This window comes from Nuphar pumila, chromosome 9 (assembly GCF_984573655.1).
Source record: "Nuphar pumila chromosome 9, dmNupPumi1.hap1.1, whole genome shotgun sequence".
Lineage (NCBI taxonomy): Eukaryota > Viridiplantae > Streptophyta > Magnoliopsida > Nymphaeales > Nymphaeaceae > Nuphar > Nuphar pumila.
Window position 1 is genome coordinate 8476517 of NC_143257.1, and position 12094 is coordinate 8488610.

Here is a 12094-nt window from a genome sequence, read left to right on the forward strand (position 1 = left end):
TGGGTCTGGCACCTACAATAGTCTTCCAAACACCTGTTCAGTACCACAGTGTGACCATCCATCAAGGAATGATAGGCATTACTCATGGTCAACTTTGTCCCCTGCAACCAAAAGAACTCCACCTAGATGGTACTAATAAACATCGGGTCTCTATCATTGATGATTGTATAAGGCATTATGTGCAAGCAAAATACCTCTCTTATAAATAACTTGATGATGGATTTAGTAGTGTACGGGTGAGACATGACTAATAAGTACCCGTACTTGGACAAATGGTCCATAACTTCCAGGATAGTGGACTTTCCTTGTACGAAGGGAAGCCCACCGATAAAGTCAATCGATCTATCCTCCCATACACGGTCTGATTCAGGTATGGGCTATAACAACCTTGCAGGGGCGGTTGCCTCGTACTAGACTCGTTGGCACATGTCAAAGTGTCCCACAACCTGCCGCACATGTTTCTTTATCCCCTTCCATGCAAACTCCCTGCCCAATCTCTGATAAGTCCAGTGGACTCCTTCATGCTCTATTGTCAAAGTTGCATGGTATTGGTATATGAAAAGGGTTGTGAGACCAAATCCGAAAGAAACTACTATTCGCCTATGGTGCATCACTAAATTTTCTCGGATTTCAAACCAAGGAACCTCACCCCCTCTGAATATGTGCCTTGACTGATGAGAGGAAGTCATGGGCCACATACTCCTGCTAGAGGTCATCAAAGAATGAAAAAGTGACATGGTCATGCTGAAGCCTGTCAACTCATCCTCATGTTCCCACTATAAGAGGGCATCAACCACCTCATTACTGGTCTCCTTGTAGTATTGAATCTCAAAGTCGTACCTGAGGAGCTTCGAAACTCTCTTATGCTAGGTGTTAGTGTTCACCAGTTGTTTAAGCATGAATTTGAAACTCATGTGATCTGCCTTGACTATAAAATGTCAGCCAATCAGATATATCCACCATTTGTCCATCATCAGGATGATGGCCATGAACTCCTTCTCGTATATAGATAGACCTTGCTTTCTAGATGTGATGACCTTGCTAAAATAGAGTAGGGGTATTCCTACTCCGTGAGAACAACCCCTATACCTTGCTTCATTGCATCAATTTTAACCATGAAGGTCTTTGTGAAATCTGGTAAGGCCAACACGGGTGCTCGGGTCATGGCCTCTTTTAGGGACTCAAAGGTCATGGTCACCTCGAGGCTCCAATCAAAGGCGTTCTTCTTTAATAGGGCAGTTAGGAGGTGAGTGATTTCAGCATACCTTTGAATGAATTTTTGGTCGTACTCGCTAAGGCCAAGAAATCTCCCCAATCCTTTGAGAGACTAAGGCACCGGCTAGCTCTACGTTGCCTCAACTTTTTTGAGGGACACCTCCATATCTTGGCCTGAGATAACATGTCCCAAATAGTGGACACGAGCCTGACCAAAGTCCCATTTGGTTTGCTTAGCATACAGTTGATGCCTAATGAGGGTCTCTAGGGTAATTCATAGATGGCGCATGTGGTCTTCCCATGAAGAGTTGTAGATCAAGATATTGTCGAAGAAGATCAATATGAATCATTGAAGGTAGGGTTAAAATATATCATTTATGAGGCCTTGAAACATTGTTGGAGCATTGGTGAGACCTAAAGGCATCACCAAAAACTCGTAATGGTCGCCATGCATCCGTAACATAATCTTTGGAATGTTATCCAAGGCCATATGAATCTAGTGGTAGTTGATCAGAGATCTAGCTTTGAAAAGTAGTGGGCCCCATGGAGCTCATCCAATAACTCATCAATTACTGAGATAATGTATTTATTCTTAATCATAATTTGATTAAAGGTTTGATAATTGATACATAAGCACCACGATCCATCTTTTTTTTTTACCAACAGAATTGGAGAAGAATACAAACTCTTACTAGCTTGTATGATCCCAGTCAACTCGGTATAACTAGGTACTCCATCCTCAACCTCACTATCACATAGGTATAGATTCATAACCTTTCACTTATTTAACCTTGTCCATACCTCATCACAGTAATAACAAAGGCCCTTCTTGAGGTGCTCCTCCATGTGCTCACAAGAGAGCTGCATCACCTGAACCTTGGGGCATGATTTCGTCATAAAACCCTAATTGTGCAGGTTGATCCATGGCTTGGTCAGTAGCTTGTTAATGAACGGATTCGCGTGAGGGATGAGATGAAGATTTGCTGGAGGTCACAATCACTAGGGGTGTGAATCTCTAGCTGAACGTTTTGCCAGTATGGGTCCAACATGGGCTCATTCTAGATAGTTTTTCCTTGGCCACACATGCCAATTCAAAACATTGCATTGGGGATATGGGTCTTGCAGCCTGGACCTCGATCTACAGGTCTGACTTGAGACCTACAATAAATGTCTCAATCAACAATCCCTAGGACCATCCAATGATAAAGTTTCTCAAACTCTGCCTGGTTATCGATGATGCTACTTTGCTGGTGGATCTTGGACAACGTAACATGGTAATTGTCATAGGCAGACAGACCCAAACATATCACTAGAGCTCGCAAAAAGGCCTCCCATAAAGGAATTCACAATTGAGTTTCTAACCAGTGGTACCATTGAATGACTTGCTCCTCTATATGGATAAAGGCAAACACAACCCAATCCTCATCAGGGTCTTGGTGATCTTGAAGTATTGCTCAGCTCAGAACAACCAACTCATGGGGTATGCTCTAGTAAACTTTGAAAACTCCAACTGAGGTTGACGAGTCTGGTAGGGTCTGTTGGTAGAACTCGAAGCCTGGCCGCCTGAGCTGGATCTCTAGACTGGATAGATTCTAGAATGGCGAGGATGCTCTGGAAACATTCATCTAGTTTCCCATTGACCACTCTCACTTTCTCACAGACCTCGCCAAGGTCCTATGTCAAGTGGGTGATTCGCACATCCAGTTGGTCATCACGAGCCTGAAGCTCTGCATGTAACTCTCCTATCATCTCCTGTGCTTGCATCATGTATCAGGTGTCCAGGATTATGAAAGGGTTCAGAACATAAACGATCTTACAAAAATAGATTCAAGAAGGGGTTGGGCCCTCGCTGGAGAGACACAGGATGAATAGGGGGCTAACCTGACCGTTAAAACCAGACCGTTCAAACTAGACCTAGGGGCTTGACTATCAAAGAAACCATGTAGGAGTAGAGGTATTATAAACAACACCAATATCACTGAGTGAGCACACAACCAGGTAGGTGCAGGGCTCTTGCACACAAGGAAAAAACATCTTGGAACAATGGTCGAGCATCTGGGTTGGTCAGAACCTCCCAAAAGTGTCTAGGTTGCACATGAATACGTATCCAACTTAGTGTGGGCTGGGAAAAAAATTATTGAGACTATCGTTCGACCCTTTGGTAGCACAAAAAATGTCTCGAGGGACGTGAATCAGTCCAAATCCTTTGGTTTTAGATTACATCAGTGTTGAGTCTGATATAACACTACACATGATAAAAGTGTGACGCTATTGAATTAAATACAACTTAGAGAATAAAAAATGGCATTGGTTTGAACCTGTACAAAACTGAGAAGGGCGTGGGCCCTTATTGCATTGTCCAATGTAGTTCGTTGGTCGGCGTGGCTCCTGAGAATGACACTTTGTTACCATTGTTAGGACACAAGCCTTCGAGAGGTCGGTCCTACGGATTTCAGCAAGCAGGGGAATGAAGCATGGCTCGAGCGAGGGAAGCACATACCATGAGAAAAGCTAACAACGAGAGAGAGAGAGAGAGAGACGCCTCTCCTAGATGGTTGCTTAGAGGTGGGACGTCTGGTGGCGACAAGTCGATGGCAAGGGAGGAAAGGTGTTCTCTTCAAGTTGATGATAAGCATGAAAGAGAGGCGAGTGAGAAATACATCATTTGAAAAGAACAAGAACACAAACAGAACGAAGCTTTTTTAATAAACTTCATTGAACAATAACTTAGCTAGGGTCATCTATTTATAGAATTATAAGAGAGCAAAAGAGTAAAAATACATGGGGGTCTCCCAACCTAGATGAAACTCTAGGATGGTCGACCAGTACAATCCCAGCCTGAGTAGGACTTCCAGGCTGGGCGGGTTTCAATGCATGGTCCTAACCTGAGTGGGACTTCAGGTTAGGCGGGTTCCGGTCGAATTCTAGGGAAGATTTCTTGAATCGAATCTGGGACGGGTCGGATCTGTAACATATATATACTAGAATATGTGAAATAGAGTGTGAAAACAAGACTTTTATGGGTTTTTTTTGTTTTTTTTGTTGAATCTGATCATATGGATGTGATTCAGATACTTGAGGGACAGACTCTTGTGTCATATTATATGGATAGATAAACATTATTTTTAAGGCTTGGAAATTGATGGCTCATAACTTTTATAAATATTCAATCATTTCCTAGCAATTGTACATTACTGAACACATCATCAAGGTCGGATTTGCAAAAAAAAGTATTAGAAATGCTTAGTTCACTACACTCTAGTTCTCATATGTCCAATTCTCGTATTCTAGTGGCCCTTTGTGTGTGCAACCTTGCAAGCTGTTGGTCCAAATCAATTATAGCAACAAGACATATATAAACCAACAGGGGCTCTACTTGTCTGGCAGGAGCAGTTAGTGCACGTTACCTTGTGTACCTTGTGTTGCGATGTTGCAAGTTCGAATCCTAAATGGTATGGTTGTATAACTGGTAGGGTATGCCTAACCCCTGCTTTCTCTTTCGATAAAAAAAAACAAGACAGAGAGAAACCATTGGATACTTAAGATGGTGGTCCAAATAAAAAAAAATGTCAGTCAAGACACATGATCGTTGTAATGTTATGACTACTCGTCCACAGAAAAACAGTAGGGGGAAGTTTTCTTGTGGAGAATAACTGCTCTTGCAACCGTTTCTCCATATCTGAACCACGATAATGAGATTTCCCTCTCTCTTTTTTCCTTTACAACCTTCATTGCGGCTTCTTGTTGAACAGTGTCACACTGCACATTGTTCAACCTATTTTTACTTTGGTGAGATCCATTTGGGTCTTCAAATAGATCTAAAATCATGTTTTTTCTTAAGAGATCCGTTTGGGTTTCCAATGAATCTAAATCATTACCGAGACCCATTTGCGTCTCAAATGGTTTTGAATCTCTCTCATATCTGGTTTAAACCCCAACATGGGTATAAACCTCACTTGAAACCATTTGGATTGACCCGAATTGTTTGGAGATCCATATCTGGATACTTAGGATCAAGTGGATCCAATGTTCTTATTCAGACAGTTCAAACTTGAGTTTGTGAGGGTTGATCGTCTTGGATCTCTATTGAGGTCCAGATCCAAATATCTCATCTCGAACCTTGTAGATCTCTAATTAAATTTGTTAATTAACAATAACCATAATTAAAAATAACTCGTTAATTATTTGAAAACCAAAATTCAAACCGGTATAATTCTCTATATCTCATTACAATATTTGACAAAATTTCCAGATATTACAGATAAGATACAATAGAGAAAAAGAAAAAAAGATTTTCTCTTTAAACAAAGCAAAGCTAAAACGCTAAAGGATCTTTAGTACCATTCACAATTCAGAAGAACTATTTGGAGGAGCCATTGAGTAGCTAGAAAAAACATGGGCTCGAAATGGGCATGAGATAAGCAAGAGTAAGGTAACTCCCCCTTGTGTCATCAGAGGCATTACCTCAGACAAGAGAGTTTCTTTGATTTTTTACTGTTTTTTAATGTGACTGACATGCAAAGTGGGTGTGGTTTTTGTAGAAATACACATTCCTACATAAACATAAATCAAGATTGCATGAAGTGCAAGTCTTGCTAGAGTTATCCCTCGTTGGTGGAGGAGAATTGGCCTAAGATAGAACGGTGGGATCCCATTCCTTTTCAAACGGAGGCAAGTTAAGAGTTTCTCTTCAAAGGATTTTTTAAAAACAAAGCAGGAAAGAGAAGTGAACTGGATCTCCTTTTTAGGAATCCATCCCTATATTGGATGTCCACAAACCCATTGCTTCTAATTGGACTTCTTGAAGATTTTAGATCATCTTTGTGTAAGCTTCCTACTTGAACTTTGATGGTTTTTTAGTGTGATAGTTTGGATTCAAATTCCTATCAAAATCTTATCCATTTCAATGTTTTCTAGTTTGTTTGCTTTAGAATCCAAAGATCTTAATCTCAGGAACACCTTATTTGCGAGCTAGGTTTGTAGGAAACCTAGGCTAGTTTGCTTTCTTGCGTGGAAGCATACTTAGAATATTCTTTAATTGATTGAGTTTTGAACTTAGAAACTTTTATTGGAGTTTTGCATGTCACTAGAAGTCTAGACCTAAGTCCATAGTTATCAACTTTTAACACGTATAAGGAAGCTTGGGTGGAAAATAATGTTTTACATCGTGATTTCTCTTTCTCATCCCTCCCTCTTTTTAACTTTTATTAAGAGCCCTCAGTTTTTTTGTGTGCATTTTTTCAAAAGCCAATCTAATACTCCCTCCCATACAAAGAGTATTAACCCTGGCATATTGGTGATGAACTAAAAAAACAGACTCTCACGTACACATGAAAAGTATTATGTCAAGTATATTGTAAATGAGTCTGGAATGATGAGCCTTTCCCTATAGAATCATGTGGAGAACTAGGAACACTTGTATTGTAAAAATTGGTTTATGTGCAAGATGTCCTTATTTGCATCGTTCATTGTGATTGACCCAAACCGATGGCTAAGGGTCTAAAAAGAGGTTCACAGCCGGACCATCTGACAACCCTGTCCATCAAGAATTACCCTTGCTAATATGAATCTCATAGAAAGGAAGAAATTCCTCAATCTACTTCAAGCAAGAGCAACTAGGTTATAAAGGTTCTTAGGCATCTTGATCCATGAGGTATGCAATCTTGTTGATGTAATAAGAATAAGACCAGCCTTGAAAATTTTAGAAGAGAGTTTGAGGAGGATGAAGAAGTGCACTACATCACCCAAAGAAAGAGAGATTTTGACTTGAGTCTAATAGGAACAATGAATATTTAAAAAGTAAAATAAGAACAATTAAGGTCCTCGTGAAAACTCTCAAAGAAACGATGCAAAAAACAAGGCCCAGCTAAGAGCTAGGCACCAAGAGAGGGAACTAAGTCAAGTCTATCATGTGATGGCTTTTCATATCAAGGGACCTCTCTCCAAAGAGTTAAAGAAGAGCCATCCCAACTTATAGGATATGATCATCGAATACAAGGCATAGAAGAAGCTGTCCAAGATTTCAAAAATCAAAGACAAGGAGAAAAGTGAGTTTATAAAATAAAATATTTCACTTTGAAGGAAATCACTACAATAAAAGGTTTTTAATGCAAATGAAAGACCTCGTATAGTGGGAGGAAAAAACATTGCATAACGATCTGGTTCTCATGGCCAAGTGGGAGATGTTGGCCTCTAAGGGCTACGTTAGCCATGAGGCCTCAATAGATAGAATCCATGCATTAAAGAGTTGGTGGGCCCACTCTTTTTGACACATGGGTTGCCAAGATGGTTGAGCTTCTTTGGGCTAAAAGGGTGGTTATAAATAGAGCCCAAAACTGTGAACGAAACATACTTTCAAGAGTGTAAAACCCCTTAAAGCAAGTTGTTTAACTTACCAAAACCATCATTTTCTTCTTCTTTCTCTCTGCAACTCTTGTTCTCTATACCTTGATTAATTGCTTGAATGCAATGCTGCTGCTGCAGACTCTAGAGAGCCATAATTTATGAATGAGTTGGCCGCCCGTCAAGTTATTGAACATAAGCTTGAAAAAAAAGTTCTGTTTATAAGGAGTAATACCCAACCTCTTGGTGGATTTGGATCTTCTTTGCAAGTCACATACCTTGAACTTTTTGTAGATGAGCTAGCTCTGGATGGTGCGAGATACACCATCGTTGCTCAAAAATAATTAAGAAAGCATAAATTTAGTGCAAGTGGTTAGAAAATTTGGTGGTGAAAAGTATTGAATAATAACTTAAAAAAAATAGAAACTTGGGAAGCTCAATGTTCTAAACATGAATTTGGAAAACCTGGAAGATTTTGTGAGAATCCTAAGAAATATGACAAAGACCTAGAAAACTAAAAATAGACAACTCCTAGGCAATTTTTTTTGTTTTAGAAAATCTACAAAAAAAGGTTAGAAAATGGCTCGAGAATTCTAAGTGCTAGACTGCCCAACATACAAAAGCCAAGAACTTAAAATATCCAAGTTACAAACCTAATGATACTTAGAAGAAGTGTGAAGTGAAGACTTTAAGAAAACAATGATTTAGAAAAGCCTAAGAAAAATCCCCCTAAGAGATTTAGGAAGATTAGAAGGAAAATCCTAAATCTCTAGAATGTACATATAGAAAATCCTAATCCACGTTTTAGAAAAAAAACATGAGATATTTGGTAGAGACTTGAAGAAATTCAGAGTTAGAAAATATAGGTTTTTTTGTAACCAAGATAAGAGAAAAGCTTAAAGGAGAAGTTCAAATATTGGTAGGGTGAATCTCTCTCTCTCTCTCTCTCTCTCTCTCTCTCTCGGACCTGAGCCCTAGGGAGATCAAACCTATGGATTCTGGCAAGCAAGGGTGAATCTCTCTCTCAATAAATGTCTCAATCAACGATTCCTAGGACCATTCAGTGATGAAGTTGCTCAAACTTTGCCTGGTTGTCGATGTTGCTGCTTTGCTGGTGGATCTTGGATAATATAACATGGTGATTGGTATAGGCAGACAGACCAAAAATATCACTAGAGCTTGCAAAAAGGCCTCCCACTAAGGCATTCTCAATTGAGTTTCTAACCAATGGTACCATTAAATGACTTCCTCCTCTATATGGATCAAGGCAAACACAATCCGATCCTCATTAGGGTCTTGGTGATCCTGAAGTATTGATCGGCTCAAAACAAAACTCATGGGGTTTACTCTGGTAAACTTCGGGAACTCCAACCGAGCTTGATGAGTCTGGTAGGGTCTGTTGGTAGAACTCGGAGTCTGGCCGCCTGAGCTAGATCTCTAGACTGGATAGATTCTAAAATGGTGAGGATGCTCTGTAAACATTCATCTAGTTTCCTATTGACCACTCTCACTTTCTCACAGACCTCACCAAGGTCCTATGTCAAGTGGGTGATCTGCACATCCAGTTGGTCATCACGAGCCTAAAGCTTTGCATGTAACTCCCCTATCATCTCATGTGCTCGCTTCATGTATCAGGTGTCCAGGATTATGAAAGGGTTCGAAACAGAAACAATCTTACAAACAGGATGAATAGGGGCTAACCTGGCCATTAAAACTATACCGGGGCCTTGACTATCAAAGAAACCATGTAGGGGTAGAGGTATTATAAACAACACCGGTAGCACTGAGTGAGCACACAACCAGGTAGGCACAGGGCTCTTACACGCAAGGGAAAAACATCTTGGAACAATGGTTGAGCATCTGGGTTAGTCAGAACCTCCCAAAAGTGTCTAGGTTGCATCTGAATATGTATCCAACTTAGTGTGGGCTGGGAAAAAATTTAGTCACATAACTACAAAGTCATCGAGACTATCGTTCGGCACTTTGGTAACACAAAAAATGCCCCGGGGGACGTGAATCAGACCAAATCCTTTGGTTTTGGATTAGATCAGTGTTGAGTCTGATATAACACTACACATGATAAAAGTCTGATGCTATTGAATTAAATACAACTTAGAGAATAAAAAGTGGTGTTGGTTTGAACCTTTACAAAACCGAGAAGGGTGTGGCCCCTTACTGCATTGTCCAATGTAGTCTGTTGGTCGGCATGGATCTCGAGAATGACACTTTGTTACCATTGTTAGGACTCGAGCCTTGTTGAGGTCGGTCCTACGGATTTTAGCAAGCAGGGGCATGAAGCATGGCTCGAGCGAGGGAGGCACACACCATGAGAAAAGCAAGCAATGAGAGAGAGAGAGACGTCTCTCCTAGATGGCTGCTTAGAGGTGGGACGTCTTGTGGCGGGGGATCGATGGCATTTAAGGGAGTAAAGGCGTTCTCTTCAAGTTGATGATGGGCATGAAAGAAAGGCTAGTGAGAAATACGTTCTCTGAAAGAACAAGAACACAAACAGAACCAAGCTTAGAAAAAAAAATTAATAAACTTCATTGAACAATAACTTAGCTAGGATCATCTATTTATAGAATTGTAAGAGGGCAAAAGAGTAAAAAAACATGGGGGGTCTCCCAACCTAGATGAAACTCTAGGATGGTACCAGTACAATCCCAGCCTAAGTAGGAATTTCAGGCTGGGCGGGTTTCCATGCAGTCTTAACCTGAGTGGGTCGAATTCTAGGGAAGATTTCTTGAATAGAATCTGTGACGGGTCAGATCTGTAACATATATATATATATATATATATATATATATATATATATATATATATATATATATATATATATATATATATATATATATATATATATATATATATATATATATATATATATGTGAAATAGAGTGTGAAAACGAGACTTTTTATGGTTTATTTTGGTTTTTTTTTGTTAAATCTGACCATATGGATGTGATTCAGATGCTTGAGGGACGGACTCTTGTATCATATGATATGGATAGATAAACATTAGTTTTAAGGCTCGGAAATTGATGGCTCATAACTTTTATAAATATTCAATCATTTCCTAGCAATTGTACATTTCTGAACACATCATCAAGGTCGGATTTGCAAAAAAAAAGTATTAGAAATGCTTAGTTCACACTCTAGTTCTCATATGTTCAATTCTCGTATTTAGTGGCCCTTTGTGAGTGTGCAACCTTACAAGCTGTTGTCCAAATCAATTATAGCAACTAGACATTTATAAACAAACAGGGGCTCCACTTGTCTGGCAGGAGCAGTTAGTGCACATCACCTTTGTTGCGATGTTGCAAGTTCGAACCCTAAATGGTATGGTTGTATAACTGGTAGGGTATGCCTAACCCCTGTTTTTTCTGTCAAAGAAAAAAACAAGATATGTAGAAACCATTGGATACTTAAGATGGTGGTCCAAATAAAAAAAAAATCATTCAAGACACATGAAAGTTGTAATGTTATGACTACTCGTCCACAGAAAAACAGTAGGGGGAAGTTTTCTTGTGGAGAATAACTGCTCTTGCAACCGTTTCTCCATATCTAAACCACGATAATGAGATTTCCCTCCTCTTCTTTTTTCCTTTACAACCTTCATTGCGGCTTCTTGTTGAACAGTGGCACACTGCACATTGTTCAACCTAAAAAGCAGAAGATGTTACTGCACGACTTTGAGATGCTTGAAGGTGATACATGCTTAAAAATAATGCACTAGACATTTGATGAGGTTATCTAACGTTTACAAAAGTAAGATGCAATACAATACCGCGACTCACAAAGACCACATAGCATACCCGGCTTGCTTTGGATATTCACCATGGTAACAGGAGTGACGGGGGGAGATCACTTGGCTGTAGGGATGGCAGTGGGGCGGGGCGGGGGACAAGGTCTCCACCCCCGCCCTGCCTCAAGATTTTATTCTCCACCCCCGCCTCCATCCCCGGCGGGGAATGGATTTTATCCTCCATCCCCGTTTCATGTCCTCCATCCCCGGTTCAAACGGGGATGTGGCGGGGCGGGGCAGGGATATTGCGGGGAAAAGTGGTCGGGGCGGGGATCATGGCGGGGACGGGGCGGGGCGGGGCGGGGAAAAGTGCACGTCCATCCCCGCCTCCACCCCCGGACGGGGATGGATTTTAACCTTCGTCCCCGCCTCCATCCCTGTTTCATACCCTTCATCCCCGGTCCAAACGCGGCGAGGCGGGGCCCCGCTTTCCCCCGGTCCACTGCCATCCCTACTTGGCTGAGTTTTTGAACAATGTCAAGCTGGTGCAATCTAAATCATCAAAAAGTTTTCCTTCAAATGCAAAAGTAGACACAATCACCCTATATAAGAGCACGTTTAGATACCAACGGGGGACTCAGCTTGTGTGCAGGAGCAGTTAGTGCAGGTCACCTAGTGTTGGGACGTTGCAAGTTCAAATCCCTATGGTATAGTTACAGGGGTCTGCCTAACCCTAGCTTTTACTGTCGAAAAAAAAAAAGCACGTTTAGATATCATGAAGATGGATTCTTG